Source organism: Bubalus bubalis, chromosome 14 (genome assembly GCF_019923935.1).
Source record: "Bubalus bubalis isolate 160015118507 breed Murrah chromosome 14, NDDB_SH_1, whole genome shotgun sequence".
NCBI lineage: Eukaryota > Metazoa > Chordata > Mammalia > Artiodactyla > Bovidae > Bubalus > Bubalus bubalis.
In genome coordinates, this window is record NC_059170.1 from 39,305,347 (window position 1) to 39,330,204 (window position 24,858).

At 41.3% G+C, this 24,858-nt stretch overlaps 2 long non-coding RNA genes across 5 annotated transcripts; one reads left to right on the top strand and one right to left on the bottom strand.

The window, feature by feature from the left end:
• Positions 1-4,823: 4,823 nt before the first annotated feature.
• On the bottom strand, positions 4,824-5,218 carry LOC123329208. Its single transcript, XR_006544546.2, has 2 exons — positions 5,085-5,218; positions 4,824-4,991 (listed from the first exon to the last, which is right to left on the bottom strand). It is a non-coding gene; the product is annotated as an uncharacterized LOC123329208 (long non-coding RNA).
• A 183-nt stretch (positions 5,219-5,401) lies between these two features.
• On the top strand, positions 5,402-21,535 carry LOC102389993. 4 transcript variants are annotated; one of them, XR_006544544.2, is made up of 7 exons: positions 5,402-5,571; positions 6,283-6,393; positions 6,488-6,523; positions 15,736-15,786; positions 16,322-16,461; positions 19,694-19,750; positions 20,860-21,535. It is a non-coding gene; the product is annotated as an uncharacterized LOC102389993 (long non-coding RNA). The 4 variants fall into 4 exon arrangements; XR_006544545.2 differs by lacking the exon at positions 15,736-15,786 and having other exon boundaries at positions 5,406-5,571; XR_003103140.3 differs by lacking the exons at positions 15,736-15,786; positions 16,322-16,461; positions 19,694-19,750; positions 20,860-21,535 and adding an exon at positions 7,753-8,010 and having other exon boundaries at positions 5,413-5,571; positions 6,227-6,393.
• Positions 21,536-24,858: the final 3,323 nt, after the last annotated feature.

The following is a 24,858-nucleotide window of genomic DNA, read 5'->3' on the forward strand; positions in this document are numbered from 1 at the left end:
TTTGTCTAACTCAATGAAACTAAGCCATGCCCGTGGGGCAACCCAAGATGGGCGGGTCATGGTGGAGAGATCTGACAGAATGTGGTCCACTGGAGAAGGGAATGGCAAACCACTTCAGTATTCTTGCCTTGAGAACCCCAAGAACAGTATGAAAAGGCAAAATGATAGGATACTTAAAGAGAAACTCCCCAGGTCAGGAGGTGCCCAATATGCTACTGGAGATCAGTGGAGAAATAACTCCAGAAAGATTGAAGGGATGGAGCCAAAGCAAAAAGAATACCCAGCTGTGGATGTGACTGGTGATAGAAGCAAGGTCTGATGCTGTAAAGAGCAATATTGCACAGGAACCTGGAATGTCAGGTCCATGAATCAAGGCAAATTGGAAGGGGTCAAACAAGAGATGGCAAGAGTGAATGTCGACATTCTAGGAATCAGAGAACTGAAATGGACTGGAATGGGTGGATTTAACTCAGATGACCATTATATCTACTACTGTGGGCAGGAATCCCTCAGAAGAAATGGAGTAGCCATCATGGTCAACAAAAGAGTCTGAAATGCAGTACTTGGATGCATTCTCAAAAACGACAGAATAATCTCTGTTCATTTCCAAGGCAAACCATTCAATATCACAGTAATCCAAGTCTATGCCCCAACCAGTAACACTGAAGAAGCTGAAGTTGAACAGTTCTATGAAGACCTACAAGACCGTTTAGAACTAACACCCCAAAAAAATGTCCTTTTCATTATAGGAGACTGGAATGCAAAAGTACGAAGTCAAGAAACACCTGGAGTAACAGGCAAATTTGGCCTTGGAATACGGAATGAAGCAGGGCAAAGACTAACAGAGTTTTGCCAAGAAAATGCACTGATCATAACAAACACCCTCTTCCAAAAACACAAGAGAAGACTCTATACATGGACATCACCAGATGGTCAACACCGAAATCAGATTGATTCTATTCTTTGCAGCCAAAGATGGAGAAGCTCTATACAGTCAGCAAAAACAAGACCAGGAGCTGACTGTGGCTCAGACCATGATCTCCTTATTGCCAAATTCAGACTTAAATTGAAGAAAGTAGGGAAAACCACTAGACCATTCAGGTATGACCTAAATCAAATCCCTTATGATTATACAGTGGAAGTGAGAAATAGATTTAAGGGCCTAGATCTGATAGATAGAGTGCCTGATGAACTATGGAATGAGGTTCGTGACATTGTACAGGAGACAGGGATCAAGACCATCCCCATGGAAAAGAAATGCAATAAAGCAAAATGGCTGTCTGGGGAGGCCTTACAAATAGCTGTGAAAAGAAGAGAAGCAAAAAGCAAAGGAGAAAAGGAAAGTAAACATCTGAATGCAGAGTTCCAAAGAATGGCAAGAAGAGATAAGAAAGCCTTCTTCAGCGATCAATGCAAAGAAATAGAGGAAAACAACAGAATGGGAAAGACTAGAGATCTCTTCAAGAAAATCAGAGATACCAAAGGAACATTTCATGCAAAGATGGGCTCAATAAAGGACAGAAATAGTATGGACCTAACAGAAGCAGAAGATATTAAGAAGAGGTGGCAAGAATACATAGAAGAACTGTACAAAAAAGATCTTCATGACCCAGATAATCACAATGGTGTGATCACTCACCTAGAGCCAGACATCCTGGAATGTGAAGTCAAGTGGGCCTTAGAAAGCATCACTACGAACAAAGCTAGTGGAGGTGATGGAATTCCAGTTGAGCTATTTCAAATCCTGAAAGATGATGCTGTGAAAGTGCTGCACTCAATATGCCAGCAAATTTGGAAAACTGAACAGTGGCCACAGGACTGGAAAAGGTCAGTTTTCATTCCAATCCCAAAGAAAGGCAATGCCAAAGAATGCTCAAACTACCGCACAATTGCACTCATCTCACATGCTAGTAAAGTAATGCTCAAAATTCTCCAAGCCAGGCTTCAGCAATATGTGAACCATGAACTTCCAGATGTTCAAGCTGGTTTTAGAAAAGGCAGAGGAACCAGAGATCAAATTGCCAACATCTGCTGGATCATGGAAAAATCAAGAGAGTTCCAGAAAAACATCTATTTCTGCTTTATTGGCTATGCCAAAGCCTTTGACTGTGTGGATCACAATCAACTGTGGAAAATTCTGAAAGAGATGGGAATACCAGACCACCTGATCTGCCTCTTGAGAAATCTGTATGCAGGTCAGGAAGCAACAGTTAGAACTGGACATGGAACAATGGACTGGTTCCAAATAGGAAAAGGAGTACGTCAAGGCTGTATATTGTCACCCTGTTTATTTAACTTCTATGCAGAGTACATCATGAGAAATGCTGGACTGGCAGAAACACAAGCTGGAATCAAGATTGCTGGGAGTAATATCAATAACCTCAGATATGCAGATGACACCACCCTTATGGCAGAAAGTGAAGAGGAACTAAAAAGCCTCTTGATGACAGTGAAAGTGGAGAGTGAAAAAGTTGGCTTAAAGCTCAACATTCAGAAAACGAAGATCATGGCATCTGGTCCCATTACTTCATGGGAAATAGATTGGGAAACAGTGGAAACAGTGTCAGACTTTATTTTTGGGGGCTCCAAAATCATTGCAGATGGTGACTGCAGCCATGAAATTAAAAGACGCTTACTCCTTGGAAGGAAAGTTATGACCAACCTAGATAGCATATTGAAAAGCAGACATTACTTTGCCAACAAAGGTTCGTCTAGTCAAGGCTATGGTTTTTCCTGTGGTCATGTATGGATGTGAGAGTTGGACTGTGAAGAAAGCTGAGTGCTGAAGAATTGATGCTTTTGAACTGTGGTGTTGGAGAAGACTCTTGAGAGTCCCTTGGATTGCAAGGAGATCCAGCCAGTCCATTCTGAAGGAGATCAGCCCTGGGATTTCTTTGGAAGGAATGATGCTAAAGCTGAAACTCCAGTACTTTGGCCACTTCATGGGAAGAGTTGACTCACTGGAAAAGACTCTGATGCTGGGAGGGATTGGGGGCAAGAGGAGAAGGGGATGACAGAGGATGAGATGGCTGGATGGCATCACTGACTGGATGGACATGAGTCTGAGTGAACTCCGGGAGTTGGTGATGGACAGGGAGGCCTGGCGTGCTGTGATTCATGGGGGTGGCAAAGAGTCGGACACGACTGAGCGACTGATCTGATCTGATCTGATCTGAACCCAAGTGTCAACTGGAAGTATATGTGTCAGTTCAGTTCAGTTGCTCAGTCGTGTCCGACTCTTTGTGACCCCATGAATCACAGCACGCCAGGCCTCCCTGTCCATCACCAACTCCCAGATTTTACTCAAACTCGTGTCCGTTGAATTGGTGATGCCATCCAGCCATCTCATCCTCTGTCGTCCCCTTCTCCTCCTGCCCCCACTCCCTCCTAGCACCAGGATCTTTTCCAATGAGTCAACTCTTCTCATGAGGTGGCCAAAGTACTGGAGTTTCAGCTTTAGCATCATTCCTTCCAATGAACACCCAGGACAGATCTCCTTCAGAATGGACAGGTTGGATCTCCTTGCAGTCCAAGGGACTCTCAGAGTCTTCTCCAACACTACAGTTCAAAAGCATCAATTCTTTGGTGCTCAGCTTTCTTCACAGTCCAACTCTTACATGTATACATGACCACTGGAAAAACCATAGCCTTGACTAGACGGACCTTTGTTGGCAAAGTAATGTCTCTGCTTTTCAATATGCTATCTAGGTTGGTCATAACTTTCCTTCCAACGAGTAAGCGTCTTTTAATTTCATGGCTGCAATCACCATTTATGCACTTATGAAAGAAAAGAATCTGGTGGGAGTGGTCAGGGAGGAGGGGATTGAAATTTGTGATAAAACGGGGAGGGTGGATAGTTTTACTGCTGGGCAATAAAGGCAGAAGAGTGCTCTTGCTAATGATGATGATTCCTACCAGCACCTTATCTTAACCATCCGGTTTTACTGGTCAGTGTGGCCACTGGGAGTTTTATGTTTTCCATGATTTTCAATGAGTTTACTCCATTTGGTGGGGGAAAGCTATTGAATGCACAATACATGTAATTTAATTTTGTAACTGTGTAAGAATTTCATATCTATGTAAAATTACTAATCTGAAAAAAACTCATTTGTTCAATTGTTAATTAGGTTTGTATGTGTGTGTGTGTGTGTGTGTGTGTGTGTGTATGTGTGTATATTCACAGAACAGAAGAAACTGGCTAAGTCTGTGTTTAAATTTCTGGGGCTATGAAAGGAGCTTCCTTCTTCTGTTCATGATGCTCTTTTATTTTTCATTGATATGTTCTTTTCAAAATATTAACACACTTGGAAGAGGGGATAGTCACAGCCACTCTAATTTGAGTGAGTTTATCCTCTGTTTTACAGAAGATAAAATACCTGTGTACACAGCTGGCTTTGGAGGAGCAAGTTCAGGATGGACCATTAGTAGGATGTAAGGGAGCTGCAGGAAATGAAGTTGGGGTGCCAACTAATGAGCACCCAGAGGAGAGGAACGCATCTTAAGAGGCCTTTGCAGCTTGTATAAAATAAAGCTTAGTCATTAAATTATGGGAAAAACCTTGTTATGTTAGTCTTAAGTAATAGACACATTTTAAACAAGATATTAAAAAGAAAGCGACTTTATATTTGTCATTTTCACCCCTTAAAACTTCAGTTTTTTCAAGTTTAAGATAAGGTTTAGGCTTTTGGCACCACTTTTCTAGTCTTCAGAATAATCTAAATTTTGTCTTTATTGAAAAACATATTTATGTGGTCATCTTTAACTCTTGGAATCTCTGTGGAAGGAGAGAATACACAGGAAAAAAACTGACATATTTATCAATATACATTTAATTATCGTTTTGGGGCCTTTCTATTGTTTTTTATGCAGTCAGTATGAACGGTCCTGGCCTCTTGATGGCAATCTTTGGTTGCAAGGGTTTCTTTTCTGGTAATTACTCAAGGTTAAAATCATCCATTCTACTCCGTGGATGTAAGGATGGCAGCTGAAAGCTGAGGATAAATAACCATTAGCTTAGGAAGAAGTGAGGCACACGGCAGGGAGAACAGATGTTGTCACAGACGTCAGGAGCTCAGGACACTCACCCTCGAGATGCAGAGGCAGAGCCTCAGAGATGGCTCAGGATGCCCTCTGACAGTGGGCAGTGCCGTCTTATTACAATTCTGGACTTCTGTGGGCATCTGACAAAGCTTCTATATTTTCTTAAGACACAAACAGGCAATGCTGGAGAAAAGAAGAAAAAAGGGAAGTTAAACAATGCTTGGCTAAGTGTGAAAGAAACATAACTTTTCCACGTGATACCAAACCGATCCTAAAGCAACACCCCTTTCTCTGCTGTTCTCTCATTTTCTAAATAAAGCCACCCTGAGGAAGTAGTGGCGTCATCAGCTTAATTAAAAATCCTTCCTTCATCTTGGCCGTCCAGTGCCTTGTACACGTTCTTCTTCTTGGCTGACTTTTACCAGAATGAGTGATCCAGCTTCTTAGAAGAGGTTGCTGCCAGCATTACAACAGCTAATGAATATGGGACCCCTCTCACTCTTGCTCTTCAGGGACCACTCGTGTAATGAGGTAAACAGTGATCTCATTTTTGGTCATTGCAGTCTTACTGACATTGTAATAAAAGACATGAGGTAGTCGTCAATTTACTTCTTTGGTTTGTTTTAGCTTTTGTGTTTTTTTTGTCTCAAGGAGCCACCTTTGAGGAAACGTGAAACTTTTTTTTTTTTTCTGTCTAATTTTTGTCACTATGAAAGCAATCCCTGCTCTTTAAAGAACTGGGAAAGAATAGAAGATAAGAAGTTACTGATAATCCTCACCACTCACATACAACCACTGTTCGCATATTCCTTGACACTGAAGCACATTTAGGTAGTCTCTGTATAAGAAGTTTGTATACCCAGTAACTGGAAATGAGAAAGTACCTCAATCTGTACTGGAAACTCAACATTCTTAAATGATTACTTAAGCCTAAAATATTTCAATTGAGTTAAACTTTGACCAACCAGGTGACTAGTTTATAGGTCTTGAAACCTTGTGGATGGCTGTGTATCAGCAAAGACCACACACCCAGAATTCCTGGACCGTGTCTGGTGTTTTCTCTCCCTAAGTATTTCAGACGCATTCTCATCTGAAAGCTTTGCGTCTTACTCAACAACCTCTATCTAAACTATGTTAAAGATACATAGAAAAGAGATGACATCAGGGAGGTGGTTTATTCTTTTAGCCTTGTGTACAGCTGAAGTTGCGGAGCGGTAATGAGTCATGCTGTCTTGTGACCAGCCAGGCACTTTTCCAATCAGAGGGACTGTTAAGATCTCTGACAACAGAACCTGTCATTGTTTGAAGAGCAGATTTCCACAGTGACCTGTACGCTTGGTGATCCAGGCTTCTGTGAGTAACAAAATGCGTTCCCATCCCTGATAAATTACAGAATGCCAGTGATGAGGTAGCACTTAGTAAAGCTGACTCATTTCCTCATTTACAGATGAAAGGGATTGTCCGAGAAACAACAATCGCCCAGGTAAGTCATGATTCCCTCAGGTTATATGCGGCGAGTTTTTTAAAAGAAAACTGACGGTAACACTGTCTTGTCAGCGACGAGGACTATGAAAAAGCAAATTTCTTTATGAAATAATGTCAAACATTAAAAGTCAGGTCCATTTTTATCCTTAACCATTGCTGATTTCAGATGCTACTCATAAGAAAGAATTCCTGTGATGGAATCAGGAATAAAGATGATGGAAATTTTCCCATTAACTGAAATGTGGAATCAACATCAACTTTCCTTTTTATTTTCTACCAGACATGTTTTACTGGTGACATTACAGCTGTTACTCTGGACATCTGGGGGACATCTGTGTGGAAAGTGCGGGGTACCCCCTCCATACTGATGGACAGTCTAGATTCACTGGGCTGGGGGATTTCCAGCCAAGTTGGGTGGACTTGAACTGACTCAGAGGCCACTGCCATCTTGGGAAAGCAAGAGATCTCCTTCTCCTTGACTGGCTGTCTTTAGCTCTTTTATCTGTTTTACAATCAGGCTGCCTTTACAAACACATTCCTCCAAGCCTGTTTGGAGCATATTTATTTTTTAAAGTCCGAGAACCCTGTTGGGAGAAAAACATTTGATCAACACAATCCGCTGAATATCACCCAAAGTCGTAGCTCATTTCTTAGACTAGATTTTACAAGGACTTTTTTTTTAAAGTATAAACTAATTAAGTATAAATTAAAGTATAATTGATTTGCAATGTTTCAGGTGCACTGCAAACTGATTCAGTTATACATCTGTCTATCTAGTCATCAGCTACTTTTCCCCATCCTTTTTCATTACAGCTTGTTACAAGATACTGAATCTAGTTCTCTGCCCTATACAGGAGGTCCTCGTTGTTTACCTGTTCTGTATGTACTAGGGTGTGTCTGTCAATCCCATGTGGCCTTTGCAGCGGTGGAAACAGGCTCCTCTAACTAGGATTTCATTATTTTCACTCATTTACAATATTTACATTGTAATAACACGTAACTTGCCCTCTATTGCCTCTCTCCCTACTTGGCGTTCCTTCTTCTGAATTCTCTTGTAACTCTAACAGCTGTGCCATTAATTATTTTTGTCGTTGGGAAATCACGAATTATGAAACATTAAACTGAGTGCATTTAAAAATAACCTAGGCTTCCCTGCCGTTTGGGTAAGGCCACTGGCTTGTTTGGGGTTGCTAATGGGAATAAATGGCCACGTGTGATTACTTCTAGAGCCAGCTTGTTTGCCCGGAGGAAAGAATTCACTGAACAGCCACAGACGACATTCCAGAACATCAGCCAACCACTTCCCAACAGGGTACCATTGGGTCATCACGAGGCCTGCCACCAGCCCTGGCAGCGGGACTCCACATACCTTCCCATGGCAGAGGTCAGCTTGCAGGAGATCAACATGGGCTCTCATGGCAAGACCTTGTCTTAGTGCTTCTTCACTCTGGTTTCTTGATAAAAGGCCATTGGAATTTTTAAGTCTCTGGAAATCCATGGGACTCTACTTTTTTTTTTTAGAAGGTATTTTCTATGCTTTGCAATGACTTCTTCGGGCGAACTTCGGTCTAAATATTACATTGCAGGATGGTGTGTGTGTTTTGGGGGTGGGGGGGTGTAATTTCAAATACTTCAAGGCCCAGAAGAGATTTGTCACTTTGCATGTCTTCCTTCCTTGTTGACAAATTATGGTGCTCTTACTACTTATCTGGAATCTGAGACTCTGCTGTGGCAGTGTGTTGATCCCCAGGACAGTTAGTGCACCAGGTGGATGCTAAGCCTCCTCATCTCCCCACCCCTCATCTGTTTCACAAACTGAACAACTCTGTTTTGATCTGCTTTCCTATAAGAGCTCGTTGGAGCACAAATAGATAAATTATTTAGAAGGGACCATCAAAGCCGAACCCAGGAAGAGGTTGGTGCCTCCTCGCATGGTCACTGAGCCGAGAAGCTGGGTTGGGGCTCAGGTGATATGCATGAAGTGCCGGTCCAGGTGGGTCCTCCTCAGGGTTCTCTTGACTGAGAGCATTGTCCTGGAGCCCAGATATCGAGGTGCCTGTGTTTGGGGGGTGGGGAGTCCCTTGGACATCAAGAAGATCAAACCAGTCCATCCTAAAGGAAATCAGCCCTGAATATTCATTGGAAGGACTGAAGCTGAAGCTGAAACTCCAATACTTTGGCCACCTGATGCGAAGAGCTGACTCATTGGAAAAGACCCTGATGCTGAGAAAGACTGAAGGCAGGAGAAGGGGACGACAGAGGATGAGATGGTTGGATGACATCACCAATTGGATGGACATGAGTTTGAGCAAGCTCTGGGAGTTGGTGATAGACAGGGAGGCCTGGCATGCTGCCATTCATGGGGTTGCAAAGAGTTGACACGACTGAGTGACTGAACAATGACCTCTATGCAGGTGGTGAAGTTTAAATGAGGTGACCAGAGAGGTTTTCTCATGTGATAGGGTTAGAGTCCTCAGGTTAAGAGAGCAGAGAACTTCGTTTCCGACCTCCCATTCTGTCTGTCTGTCTCTCTCCCTCTGTCTCTCTCCTCTCTGTGAATGAGGACACAGTGAGGAGGCAGCCATCTGCAAGCCCAGAATTGACGACTCACCGGCACTCGGCTGGGCCTCCAGCCTCCAAAACCGTGAGAGACAAAGTCCTGTTGTTTATGCTGCCTGGAGTGTAGAACTCAGCTAAGCCAGCTGAGCTGACGGGGACAAAGCCCATTTGCCCACCTGGACACGGAGGGCCTCTCCCTCTGAGGGGCCAGCCCTGCTCTCCCCACCTGCCCTCTGCTGGGAGGTGTTCTGGGCCTTCTACATCATTCCTGCCTTCCACCTGGATTAGAAGCTCCAGTAACAGGCCGTATCATGATTTGCACCCCTCGGGTACTAGCCAAGTATATTTCTCACACTATAAAGTGTAATATTTGCTGATTGATTAACTAGTCTGAGAGATGATGAGCTAAATTGGACCTGATATGTTGCAATAGTTTGTTTTTACTTTGGCTTCAGAATTGGCAAAGAAACATGGGGATAATTATGCACAAAATTTCTGTCTATTTGGCGATATGAATGTGCAGTTTATTTTTCTCCTGGAATGATCCAGAGAGGGTTACCTCAGCCCTGCCCTTTAGCCTGCATGTGGACATAGAACGGGGCCCAGGACACCAGAGTCTATGAAAAGCTTGCTTAATTTTCTTTGAACAAAGGCCATTTTATCAATCATATTACAATCCCATTAAATTATCTGATACTAGATCTCTCTTCTTTATGATTATTCAATCTCTGTTTTGTAGAAAAGGGGGAAAATCCCTTGAACCAGAAATGATTCCTTTCTACTTTGTGTTCCTTTTTTCGCTCTGGGTGAAATAAACTAAACTCTACTCTGGGCCACTTGATTTAATGTGGTGCAGAATTTTCAATTAATGATGATACCTTGGACTTGATCGGAAAGTCAAGCCACAAGAACTGAAGCTCCAAGGGATTAATAATTTTTAATTCTTTGTACAGAAAGACTGTGTGTCAAAAAATAATCCCAAAGCATTTTTCATTCACTTTTCTAACCTAAAACGACCCTCTCCTTAATTTAAAGTGCTAGATGTGTGTTACGGAATCATGAGTTACCTTTTCTATTTACGTGTAAAAATCAGCTTTAGTTCAGAAGATATTTGGGGGACATTTGCTTAATCAACACTCATGTTCAGAAATGTTTTATCTGTGATGTTATCAGTATCTATACTTTGCAAATATATTTTAAAAAACTACTCTGCCGCCTTTACTTTAAATTATGACATCTGAGCGAAAAGGCCACATCACAAGTTGGTGGCTGTGTGACTTGCCTGAGCCCCACCTGACCGATGCTGTCAGCTGCATCTCCGCAAAGCACAGCTAGGAGAAGCAAAGACTTAATCAACTCAGTGGTTTTGGCCACAGTCTCCTCCTCCACAACACAGGGCAAAACAAACCATAGAGACAGTTGGAAGCTTTGCTCAGACTGTTGGACTGATTATTTAGATAATTGCTTTAAAAACTTCTGCCATGTCAGCTTCAGGCATCCTAGAACCATGAGAATAACCCTAGAGGGCAGGGAGGAGGGGTCAGAAATGAGAGGAGGAAGCTGATCCTTGAAGATATTAACTGCGAAGCTTCATTAGCTGTGAACTCTCCTCCTCGGTACTTATTTTTATGCGAGTTAAATATAGCCTCAATCGTAAATGCCTCTATTAATTGCACTCTCTGTAACTTGCAACTGAATGATATTCCAAATGCATCAAAACACAGAGTCATTTCAGAAGTAAACACTCAAGGAATCAAGGTAGGTTTTTGGAGGAAGCGTCACAGAAAATGTATCTTTTGGTCAAGGTCTTGAGTAGAGGGAAATATTTAATAATAAAAAATTATCAGTTGACATTTGTTGAGAGCTCCTTGTGTTCCGGGGGTGACAGTTTCAAAATTCATCCATACAATAACCTTATGAGCCAATTCTATCCTATCCTCAGTTACTTGTGTGGACCCAGGATGAGAAAGGAATTGAGAAATTCCCTGATCTGTGGAATATCGCCTCTCTGGTTGGCAGTAGATGGAGAGTTGATGCCAGAGTTGCCTTATTCCAGAGCAAACACTTTTCTTCTTTGCACAGAAGCTGGCAGGCAAATTAACTGAATTTATACCCCAAGAAAACTCATTCTGAGGTTGATGGGACAGTTACTTGTTACTGCGGTCACAAGCCTACCATGACCTATGTTCTAAAAGGTCCTAAGTAAATGCATTAATAGAAAACTCTTTTAATGATTAAAAGACATAAATGACTGATCTAAAGCAAAAGAATAAAACCACTTAACATGAATTTAGGGCTCCTATGTGCCAGACACTTTGCTTATGTATCTGGTATTCAGTTGACTTCTTCCAACAGCCAAGCAAGGGGATGTTCTTTTACTTTCCCCACTTCACTGATGATACAACCAGATACAGGGAAGTTATATCAACCTCCAGTCACAGGACTGAAAGAAATTGTGGGTCAGGGATGGAATCCGGGATGTCCAGTGGTATTCTGTCCCCTGAGCTCAAGTTCAGTTCAGTTCAGTCACTCAGTCATGTCTGACTCTTTGTAACCCCATGGACTGCAGCACACCAGGCTTCCCTGTCCATCAGCAACTCCAGAGCTTACTCAAACTCATGTCCATCGAGTTGGTGATGCTATCCAATCATCTCATCCTCTGTCATCCCCTTCTGCCTTAGATCTTTCCCAGCATCAGGGTCTTTTCCAATGAGTCAGTTCTTTGCATCAGGTGGCCAAACTATTGGAGTTTCAGCTTCAGCATCAGTCCTTCCAATGAATATTGAGGACTGATTTCCTTTAGGATGGACTGATTTGATCTCCTTGCAGTCCAAGGGACTCTCAAGAGTCTTCTCCAATACCACAGTTCAAAAGCATCAATTCTTTGGCACTCATCTTTCTTTATAGTCCAACTCTCACATCCATACATGACCACTGGAAAAACCATAGCCTTGACTAGATGGACCTTTGTTGGCAAAGTAATGTCTCTGCTTTGTAATATGCTATCTAGGTTGGTCATACCTTTGCTTCCAAGGAGCAAGCATCTTTTAATTTCATGGCTGCAGTCACAACCTGCAGTGATTTTGGAGCCCCCCAAAATAGTCTGTCACTGTTTCCATTGTTTCTCCATCTATTTGCCATGAAGTGATGGGACCGGATGCAAGGATCTTAGTTTTCTTTCTGAATGTTGAGTTTTAAGCCAACTTTTTCACTCACCTCTTTCACTTTCATCAAGAGGCTCTTTAGCTCTTCTTCGCTTTCTGCCATAAGGGTGGTGTCATCTGCATATCTGAGGGTATTGATAATTCTCCTGGCAATCTTGATTCCAGCTTGTGCTTCAACCAGCCCAGCGTTTCTCATGATGTACTCTGCATAAAAGTTAAAGAAGCAGGGTGACAATATACAGCCTTGACGTACTCTTTTTCCTATTTGGAACCAGTCCATTGTTCCATGTCCAATTTTAACTGTTGCTTCCTGACCTGCATACAGATTCCTCAGGAGGCAGGTCAGGTGGTCTGGTATTCCCATCTCTTGAAGAATTTTCCACAGTTTATTGTGATCCACACAGTCAAAGACTTTGGCATAGTCAATAAAGCAGAAGTAGATGTTTTTTCTGGAACTCTCTCCCATATTCGATGATCCAACAGGTGTTGGCAACTTGATCTCTGGTTCATCTGCCTTTTCTAAATCCAGCTTGAACATCTGGAAGTTCACGGTTCATATACAAGTGAAGCTTGGCTTGGAGAATTTTGAGCATTACTTTGCTAGCCTGTGAGATGAGGGCAACTGTGTAGTAGTTTGAGCCTTCTTTGGCATTGCCTTTCTTTGGGATTGGAATGAAAACTGACCTTTTCCAGTCCTGTGGCCACTGCTGAGTTTTCTAAATTTGCTGGCATATTGAGTGCAGCACTTTCACAGCATTATCTTTTAGGATTTGAAATAGCTCAACTGGAATTCCATCACCTCCACTAGCTTTGTTCGTAGTGATGCTTTCTAAGGCCCACTTGACTTCACATTCCAGGATGTCTGGCTCTAGGTGAGTGATCACACCATCGTGATTATCTGGGTCATGAAGATCTTTTTTGTACAGTTCTTCTGTATATTCTTGCCACCTCTTCTTAATATCTTCTGCTTCTGTTAAGTCCATGCCATTTCTGTCCTTTATTACGCCCATCTTTGCATAAAATGTTCCCTTCGTTTCTCTAATTTTCTTGAAGAGATCTCTAGTCTTTCCCATTCTATTGTTTTCCTCTTTTTCTTTGCATTGACCACTGAGGAAGGCTTTCTTATCTCTCCTTGCTATTCTTTGGAACTCCACATTCAAATGGGTATATTTTTCCTTTTCTCCTTTGCCTTTCACTTCTCTTCTTTTCACAGCTGTTTGTAAGGCCTCCTCAGACAACCATTTTGCCTTTTTGCATTTCTTTTTCTTGGGGATGGTCTTGATCTCTGCCTCCTGTCCAAAGTCACAAACCTCCGTCCATAGTTCTTCAGGCAGTCTGTCTATCAGATCTAATCCCTTGAATCTATTTGTCACTTCCACTATATGATCATTCCCTAAAAGAATCCTTAGTAATGATTTTTTCTTTTTGGGGTTTCATTGAACACAGAGAAGAAAAAGGTGATTATATCACTAAAGGAACCACCTATTTGTCATCTTGCACACTGATGAGAGCAAAGTTCCACAGGTTAATTCACGAGGGTATTTGCCCAAGTTTTCCACTGTCATAAGCCATGGGGAAGGAAAGAGTTGAGTATAAAATTGTATTTTGATATGAACAGTGTGATGAGCAGTTTTGCACTTTACTCTGAGCAAATAAAAGCCAAAGAGTATTTTCTTTTTTAGTTTTATTTGAGCAATCAAAGCAGTCATCCAAAAAAACCAGCAATTCAGTGGATAATACAAATGCCAGCTACAATTAATTGAATTAATGGAGTGATAGATTTGCCAAAGGCTATATTTCTAAGTCTTATGACATCTTTTGCCTGAATCTTCAGACTTGTTAAGAAAATTCCAGAAAATTTGCATCCTGGGCCAGGGATGTCTCGCTTGCTCAAAACAGTTTGGAACTCTCTTGTGGGTGTTTTAGAGCCCTCCCAACCTTCAGGACTTGGGAATTAATAACCTTTGTTTGAAGCCCAGTCTTTGCATGGTTCTTAGTGGTGGCTGGTGATTCACTGGGGGAATGTTGACTTCTAGCAAAAACAAACAAACAGAAGTCGAAGTGTGACTCTGAAGTCATTTTGTGTCTGAAATTCAATCCCAAAATCTTTCCAAAAGAGAAATTTTCTAATTCCTTTTCATTCTATCTTTTGAATTTGAAACTATGTGACTCAATGAAAAAATGAAGGTAAAAATGAAGGAAGTGCATTGGGGATTTGTATAGGTGGATTTCACACACACACACGCACAGATGACTTCGTGTTTGAGCCAGAGAAAACACGCTTGTGAATGCAGAAAGTCATGCTCACTCCACTTTATTTTCCTTTTGCATCCCTCTGGTACTCACCCACACCTGCAGCTCCCACTTCTGTGGGCTGACAGAGCTGTGATCCTCAGCTGTCAGCATCTGTCTGAGCAGGAGCACTGCATCTGTCTGAGTGGGAGCATTGCCTCTGCCTGAGTGGGAGCACTACATCTGTCTGAGCAGAAGCACTGTGTATCCCAGATGTAGCATGGCTGCAGCCTTCCCTGTGCACAAGTGTTCACCTCGGCTCTTCCTGCCCACCTGCCTGTGTCTGTCCTAGGCCTACTCTGCCCCCAGGCTTCCGGGTGAGGATTTCTGGTTTCTTCTTGCCCTTGACCCACATCTCACTGACCCCTGCGGACAACTGGAGCCTGCCTTCTTGCAGATAGGAAAGGGCCTGCTCTCATGTTCCTGAGACTGTGAGCAGAGCCCTGGGTGATGACTCGGCACTTCTGCCGCTTGTTTGGAAGGTCAGCGCATGGCCATCGGGTAACCCTCACTTTAGGACTGAGCATCCCCTCCAGCCTATTTTTTGCAATGTTCACAGATGCTGCATCCATCCTCATTAATGTCGTTGGACAGTGGTCATTTCAACCTCAATCGACTCTTTGATTTTTTTCACTTTTTGGGAAATACACTATTAATACAATTTGTCAGTATTCTCTGAGGAGCACTTATTATGCTGCAATTTTAGTATGTTTTACCAATTTAGTTGTCATAATGGGCTGCAAGTGCCTTGATTTTAAAATCTTTTTTCCCAGCCTTTTGAGAGCTGGCTATAACCTGAGATTATTTCCCTAATGGACTGTTTCTATAATGTACTTCTTAAAAGCCAAGTGATACTTCTCACTTCATTTTGCATATCCAGTGACATTTTTAGCTTGGTATTAATAATCCAACATTATAATAAAAATAATAATAGCAAGGATTTGAAAATCCATTACAAATCTCCTTAAACCCAGGTGAACTCATTAACTCTTAGATAAAATAAATTGGATTAAAGAAAAGACTTAATTTTATTCTGCCTCTCATGATGACTTTGAGTAGGAAAAAGAAGTAGAAGTGAATTCTCCTGACTTCAGATCTGGTGTTGGTTTTGCTAGAATGACCAATTAAGATAGGCTGTGAGATTTAAAAATGAAAACAGAGAAAGAAACATCTGTCTTCTTTTTGTGTCAAACAGATGAATGTGAAAGCAAAGGTCATGATTTCTGCTTTTGTCATCCTGAGTGAGGTAGGATGAGGGGAAAGAAGAAAGATGCTTGATTAAGTCCCCCAAACTCCAAACCAAATATGTAGACAAGCTAGAATTTTCAACAACTAGAGCCTTATAAAAACAAGTTTTCGATCTTGCTTTTCAGCCTAAAATCTCAGCATTTGATCATGCTGAGGACTCTGTGAGCGTCAGTTCAGTCATTTGCAGGCTTCACTTAGATGTAATGGGCTGTGCTGTGCTTAGTCGCTCAGTCTTGTCTGACTGTTGGTGACTCCATGGACTGTAGCCCATCAGGCTCCTCCGTTTGTGGGTTGAACTGTGTCAATTTCCTGTGTTAAATCCTAACCCCACTATCTAAGAATGTGACCTGATTTGGAGATAGGGTCTCACGGGGTTGGGGCTGGGGGAAGTTAAGTTAATGAGGTCATGGGGAGGGTCCTTATCCAACAAGACCAGTGTCCTCCTTCTAAAGAGAGGAGATTAGGACAAGGACATACACGGGGGGAGAAGGCCATGTGACAGCACAGTCAGAGACTGGAGGATGCGTCTACAGGCCGAGGGACGGCTGAGGTTGCCACGACAGCACCTGCACCAGGAGGGAGACCTGGAATAGACTCTCCTGTGGAACCTTCAGAAGGAATCACCTGCTGACACCTGGATCCGGGGCTGCTCCAGAGCCATGAGACACTAGAGGTCAGTTGCTGATGCCACATGATGTGTGCTTCTTTGTTATGGTAGCCCCAGCAGACAAATACGCTGGACACCCAGAGAGTCAAAAACCATGTCCGACATAATCCACACCCATCAGGTGCTGACAGTGAACGTAGTGAGCGATCCCCCTGAAACACTGAGCAACCACAGGTGCATCCTCAGGGGAAGGCCCTAGAGTGATTCAAACTGTAAATGCTATCAGGAATCAGAGGACCAAGAGAAACAGACTGAAACCTCCAAAAAGTCCCACTGCTTAGAGTGAAAGAAAGAGGAAGGGTGCCAATGAATCTAGAGGAAGAACCCAAAGCCGGTAGCTTGGGGGATGGACGCTGGGAACAAAAGTCAAGGGGCTTCCCTGGTGATCCAATGGTTAAGACTTCACCTTTCAATGTAGGAGGTGTGGGATCCATGCCTGGCTGGGAAGCTAAGATTCCACATCCCTGGTGGCCAAAAAAACAAAACAGAAGCAATATTGTAACAAATTCAATAAAGACTTTAAAAATGGTCTGCATCAAAAAAAAAAAAAAAAAAAAAAAAATCTTAAGAAAAGAAAGACCAAAAGCTGAGACCCCATCTCTTTTCTGACTAATAATGTCCTGTGTTCTCACTGGCTATCCAAGGAGACACAGCATGGTGGAAATGACCCCCTGGTAAGTGAGAGTCTTAGGTGGTGTCAGGGAGGAGAAGGTCATCACCAGGCTCAAAATTTTCAGGAGGGTGTGTGTTTCTTTACGTACCATTTCAAGCAACAACAGAAAACCAAAACTGCAAAATGTAATTTTGCTACTTCCATAGCAATCTATAATTGCTGTTAAAAGTCAACACACAGGACATGCCTATGGCAAGGTCTTTATTGCCTAGGAATGACTTTATCGTTTAGAATCATTAAATAAAAATTGGATTTTATACTTAAAGAAGGAAACATTTCTTGCTATTTGTAAAGCTTATGAAACTCAACTTCATTTTCAATGTACAATCACTAGTGAAAGTGAAAAGGAACTTTATTTAATAATTGACTTGGGTTGTCTTTAAATATAGCTTTGGCCTGTTTTGTGAGTTTTTTCTTTAATTTTCTATTAGTAGGCATAACTGCATGCCCATATTTGCTATGACATATCATAACTGTAGCTTCTTTTCAACAGCTCATGAAAACTCTACTTTTATGGTGCAGAATAAAACCTCATCATAATTTTACTTTCCTCTGAGGGAATTCCTGAAATATAAGTTTAAATATTAGAGACAGTGAGACAGGGGCAATTGCTTAAAACCACAATGGAAATTTGACTCATTCTGAAACTTCAAAATTGCAATGCGCTACTAAAAATAATTAGTCATCCCTACTGCCAGGCAAGATTTCTTCTTGGATATTCTATACTTGTGAAATGCACTGTAACTCACCCTTCTTTCAACCCTTGGTTTGCTGCAAGCTATTGATCCCTGTGTTGACATTAACCACCTCCCAATGCTTTCTTACACATCTCTCCCTGCACCAATCAGAACAGAGGAGGTTTATCTAGGCCATGTGTGCTTATTAAGGATATCACTCATTGAATTAAAAATTAAAAGTGAGTAATTCTATGATGTGATCGCAGTAATTAAGGTACAAAAGGAAAGGTTGATGTCACATTTAAAAATGAGCCTTGGAGTAATTGGATAGAGAACTGATAAAAGAACAGTCTGCTTATTTTGTGTGTAGAGCTCTTCAAATTAATAAAAGCCAATGTACAGCTGTCTGTCTGAGACATCTTGTACTGTCTAGAAGGCCAACAACAAATTATTATTGTTTTTCCCCAATACGTAGGTCACCATTTTGGTAACACACACTCAACCTCTCAAAACTTGTCTGCGGCTCAGTAGAAATACAGGTTCGATACAAATGAAGGACAGACACCATTTCTCATGGGGCATACTGTGCTACTGCTCACCATTTGTCTCAGGAAAAAGTGACACTTTTTTCAGCTTCATTGAAATATAACTGACAGATAAAAATTGTGTGTATTTAAGGCACATGGCATGATGGTATGATTTATGTACAAGTTGTGAAATGATTATATTTATTTTATCCTTAAAAAATAAGTAACCCATATGCATAAAGTGGAGAAGGAAATGGCAACCCACTCCAGTGTTCTTGCCTGGAGAATCCCAGGGACAGGAGAGCCTGGTGGGCTTCTGTCTATGGGGTCGCACAGAGTTGGACACGACTGAAGTGACTTAGCAGCAGCATGCATAAAGGAATATTGGAAAATATAGTATTGTATTACTGTAATATTATTGCAATAATATTATAATATTTCCAATTGTAATATTGGAAAATACAATATTAGAAAATATGGAACAGCAGGCCAGAAAAAATAATCAAATATACCTACTGCCCTTTTTCTTGGGAAGAGGTTATCAATATGCTGTGTACATATACACTATTATATGTGACTTCTTTACTTATCATATATCCAAGGCCTTTTCTGTGTTTTGGAAGAACCTTGAAAAATATTGAATGAATGTGCAACACTCTATTGTGGTTATACCAGCACTTAACTAACAACTGCATTTTTATATTTTTTCCAGTTCTTTAAACCATAAAGAACAAAGCAGGGGTAACACTGCTATATCATCCTTCCCCCCTCGCCCCACAAATCCAAAGGATGAAGTCCTAACCAATATTGTGTCTGTATTTGGAGTAAGGAAGTAATTTAGATCAAAAGTGACAGAATTCCAAATTAAAAAAATCATTATTCTAGAGTTATAAAAAAAATGCCAGGATATACAGGAGTGCTTGAACATGAACTTAAATTCTCATAAGACTTGGGGAACAACAGTTTGGGAGTAAACACAGCTCTTAGATCCAAAGGGATGCCTATGTCCGTCTTTGTCTCACCTTTCATGGTGGTGGCAAACCCATGAGATAATGAAATCTCAGGACACCCTGTGAGTCTTGGGTTTTGCTCAGTAAAAACAGACCATGCACCTTTCACCTGCTTTTAATGGCTGAGCTTCAGCTTCCTTCCGTTCTTGAAGTTGCTTCCCTTGTTTCATGGTCTTTGAGTTACCATCATTACCTTTTCAGTGAGATCAGGTCAGCCTCTCACCTTGGTAACTGGGCAGCCTCATGGAATCACTCCAGGAAGTTGGCACCATTCTGCCTTTTGCTGTTTTAGGACATTATATTGTTTTACATTTGATTGCTTCTTTAATGGTATATACACTCATTCCACAGTATGTGGTTATTTCCTGGTCACCTGGCTGTCTAGCTGATATCCGGGGAACTGAAAAGGTGAGTAAGACATAATCATTTCCTTCTAGTGGGACACGATATAGGCGGGGAACGAGCTGAAAGTCAACCAAGAATAATGTGCATTCAATGTATGGTTTCAAACATTCGTATGTTTAGAAAAAAGTAATTTTCTTTTACTAGCCCAACTGAAAACTGTATTTGGTAAATACTATATGCAAGTCTTTAAGAAAATTATTTTAGAATCTCCAAGTGTAATAAATTAAATATGCTTTCTGTGATTTCCTTTCTTTTTAACATTTTTATGAAAAGTAACTTGGTCTATAAAATGCTATCAAAGTGAAGTTGAATCAAAAACAGTTTTTAGTGAATTTTCTTATAAACTATAAATAGGTTACAGAAAACAAAATTAAAAACATAAAGTTACGATTTTGTCAGTTAATATGACAGAAACTAACGGATCGAGGGGGTCAAATGAAGCTTTTGAAAACTTAGCTTAAAAGTCCTACCAGAAGACAAAAATAGAACTATGCTTCTTTTTCAAAGAAATATAATTCCTCCTCCCTCCACCTCCTCATTCTCTATTCTTTTTAGAATTCTTATGTTAAGTTTACATAGTTCTCTTTTCAGCGTCGTTATTTACAACACTGTCACTGTTTCCATAGTTATGCAGAATGACTGTTTCCATAGCAACACTCTTGGTTTCCTAAACAAATAGTATCACAGTGTTAATCTTGTTTCACTGTTATTGTGCTATGTTATTAGATACAAAATTCAAAAAATAATTTAAGGAGGATTTGAAGCTAGGTGGGTTGGTTTTATTGTTTAGTGCTTTTGATATTAAATTTCAATTTCATATTAAAATACACATCTGTTTGAAAAATAGTGGGAATTTTGCATAGCAAACATGATACCAATTTTATTCACCAGTTATAAAACACTATAATTTAATAAGAGAGTGTTTCAATACGTGAACAATATACAGGGAGTTTACCCATCTTCAGATTAAAATGACTGTTTTTCAGTTGGCCTGGATAATTCAGCTTCCCTAAATCTCTAAAGTCATTTATAAGTCACCCACAGCAATATTTCCCTTTGCCACTTTTGCATTTTAAGTAATTTCTACCCATTTTTGCCTTTTTATTTTACAGCCCCACAGGAACAACTATGAAACAGACTTCAGGGGAAATTTATGGCTTCCGTTTTCTTTGATTGAAACCAAAGAGAAAAGTTAGTAGGTTTTGGATCTTCGCTTTTAAACTGGTTCATCATTACCCTTAACTTCTTCTCTAAGAAGCAAGTCATTTGGACTCTTTCAGAAATGGAACTGTGGCCACCCCCAGCTCCCAGCTTATCCAGTTCGCTTGAGTTGAGTGAATTGTCTGCCTCCTCAGGGAGGGCCTCAGGGCACTTGGAGGGGAAGGTGGCCTACTTGCAGGGTGGAGGAAAGGGGAAGATTGCTTTTATTTACCCAAAGTTGGGCAGCTATATTAACAGTCCCGTAGCACTGCCATGTCCTGTTAGATGTTTGTAAAAGGCTGCTGGGCTGTGCACATGTACATCTTAGTGTTCTGAGCTCGGCCTCATTTAACACGGTGTTTCAGAAGCCTGCTCTTCACTTTCCTTTTGAATATGTCTTCCTTGAAGAACACATTTAAATGAGTTCCCATCTCAATCTAAAAGGAGTTTTTTAAATTGGGGTGGAGTTGCTTTACAGTATTGTGTTAGTTTCTGCTGTACAAGAAAGGGAATCAGCTCTAAGTGTACCTGTGCCCTTCCCTCTGGAGCCTCCCTCCCACTCCCAGCCCAGCCCACCCCTCCAGGTCATCACAGAGCCCCGAGCTGGGCTCCCTGAAACAGCAGCTTCCCACTAGCTGTCTGTTTTACACGTGGTAGGGTACCTATGTCTAAATATAAGTCCAGATACTATAAAACCTTTAGAGGAAAACAGAGGAAGAACAGTCTTTGACATGAATCGCAACAAGATCTTTTTTTATCCTCCTCCTAGAATAATGAAAATAAAAACAAAAATAAACAAATGAGACCTAATTAAGCCATCTCAATTTTAGCAGGAAGGGCCCTGAGATTGGGGGTATAATCTAGTCATTTGCAAAGTTGAGTTGGTTTGCTCCCTTGTGTGGAAAGGAGTCCATAATGACAGAGAAGTATTAGTCGATTCAGTCCTGTCCGACTCTCTATGACCCCATGGACTGTAGCCCGCCAGATTTCTCTGTCTGTGGGATTCTCCAGACAAGAATACTGGACTGGGTTGCCATTCCCTTCTCCAGGGCATCTTCCCAACCCAGGGAGCGAACACAGGTCTCTGGCATTGCAGGCAGATTCTTTACCTTCTGAGCCACCTGGAAAGCCCCTAATAATGACAGAAGCTGATGTCAAACTCGGGACACTGCACCCTGGGTGGAGAGCTGGGGGCAGCCAGACTCCGAGCCAGCCCAACTCAGCTCCGACATCCAAGCTGTGGGATTTGAAGCCTGTGATTTCAACTCCTCTGAGCCTCTGTTTCCTCATCTATAAAATCAGGAAAATAATACCCAGTGTGCAGCATTGTTGGGAGGTTGGAGATACAAACAAGCAAGATGGTGACTAAGCTAAGAGGTGGTTATTGTGATTTACCGACATTTCCTCCTTTTTTTTTTTTTTTTTTTTTTGATAATTTGGAGTTTGGGGTCAGAAAGAGCCCGATTCCCTTGTAGTGCTGCAAGGAGATGTGCCTGTGGACATTCTACCCTGATCAAGCTTCTTCAGGTTTCACTGGGCTGGCTCCTACCCACTTGCAGCAGGCAGCTTTAACTCTTTGGTTCAGGGGAGGTTGGCGTTCAGACTTCCCAAAGATGTCTCGTCATGTGGGTTCCCTCCACAGGCAGCAGCCTTGTGACGTGGAAAGCCCCTGAGAAGAGGTCCTTTCCTCCTCACCACCCTTGAAGTGTAGTTTCACCAGTGTTTCTCAGCCTCTCGTGTACAAACAAGTACCCAGGATCTTGCTGAGACATGGATTTGGGTTCACAGGTCTGCGTGGGGACTGCGTTTCTGTGTGACTGACAAATTCTTGGGTAATGCCAAAGGCACTGGTCCAGGGACCACATTTTAATGAGAAAGAACTACAGTCCCCAAATCAGAGTTTTTCTCAGATTTATTAACACCCCAATTAGGGGCCAGTTCCTGTAACAGTGGGTGCCCAAACTACCTTGGTGTATTTTGGGTTCTTGTTCTAGTACAAGATCCAGACCACCCAGTTTCGTTGAACTTGGCCTCCTTGTGGGTTTGATCCTTGGGTCAGGAAGATCCCCTGGAGGAATGCGTGGTGACCCACTCCAATATTCTTGCCTGGAGAATCCCATGGACAAAGGAGCCTGGCAGGCTACAGTCTGTAGAGTCACAAAGAGTCTGACATAACGGAAGTGACGTAGCACACACATAGCACATGACTTCTTCGTGAGATGGAGAGACTGGGCTGGCTGAAATCTCTTGGGTCCATCTCAAAGACCCAATGTGGTACTCCTCCTCCTTCTGGATGCAGGGCAAATCCAGATAGATGCAGAAGTGCATCTATTCAAATCAGCTGATTTGACTCGCCTATGATTGAGGGCAGGAGGAAAAGGGGGAGACAGAGGATGAGATGGTAGGTTGGCATCACTGACTCAATGAACATGAGTTTGAGCAAACTCCGGGAGATAGTGAGGGACAGGGAAGCCTGGTGTGCTGCAGTCCATGGGTTTGCAAAGAGTCGGACACGATTTAGTGACTGAACAGCAATGAGTCCAAGGATCAAAATGATTCAGTTGTATTAGGAAAAATGTGTAACAGAATTTGAATTGATCATCAGAATAGTTTAATATGCCAACTAGAAGTTCAGTGACTCATCTACAAACAAGTAGAGATTCTGGCTGTATATCATAATTATCAAAAAATACAATATACTGAATGTTTTGGAATTCTCTAAGAAAGTATGTTTTCATTTCCTTTTGTTATGTAGACAGCATAACAAATCCAGTTATGTTTTCTCAGATAAAATTGTGCTTGGTTTTCTGTTCTCTTATACTTCTGAAACTTGTTGGTGTTTTAATTGTTATATCTTAATAGCAGTGTTTCTTTCATGGAAACCTTTGAATGGCAACTTGCTCTTTTCTGAGATATTTTAAAAGGAAATTGTATTTGAATGGTCTAAAAAAGAATCCAGGGCTTTCTAGGGGATTTTGTCACTTGGGTTTTCTTTACTTATGATCTCATTGTCGAGGATTGTATAAGCTTCCAAGAATCAAAGGGATAGCACTTTCAAATAAGTCCATGCAAACACAGGATTATTTTAATTTTTATTTGTATTAAATACATTCACTCTACTGTCACCAGTCTCAGAGTGAATCACGATGAGTCTACTTGCCCTCCTCAAAAATACAATAGAATTATAACAAAATCAGTTTTCTTTGGAAAATGAGGTAGCCAGTTTTCCAATAGTGCTTGCTTGCCAGGGAAAATTCCTTGACTGTCAATGATAAACTAGTATGTAAAAAATGTGGGTGACAATGGTGTCATCCTTGCATGATGAGGGGCATGTGAGCTCACGACAGTTAAGGTCTTAGAGTAGCACGTGGCACATGACAATGTTCAATAAGTATTACGTAGTGATATTACTTCTGACTCTTATCTCATTGGATCTGACAAACAACACTGAAGTAGCATAAGCTCTCCCCAGCTTCTTATGCATGTGTTGTTATATGTATATATAGATATGCCCTTTTGTAAGTGATGGTTTCAAATGCTGTAGAAAAATCTGACAGTCCAGTAGAAGGAAATAATGCAAATATTCTCTGAAAGTCTATTATGACTATAATTTGAATGTTCAATTCAAACAGATAACCATTCTCATGATTCTCTATTAATAGAATGTTGTTATAGATGATCATGATTTAGAAAGAAACTGTTTTCCAAATAAAAAAGTGTGGGAAAAGAAAAAAAAAAAACGTGAGCCTATGAAACAGAGGTGCAAGCAAATGTATTTATTTCCATGAGAAATGCACATATTTTTTCTACTGGCTGTATTAATTAAAATTAAACATTCATCTTGTCCTATTGCATCTCTGGTTGTGCTATAAAGCACTAACACTGAACTGGGTGTTTGCACAGAACAAAGA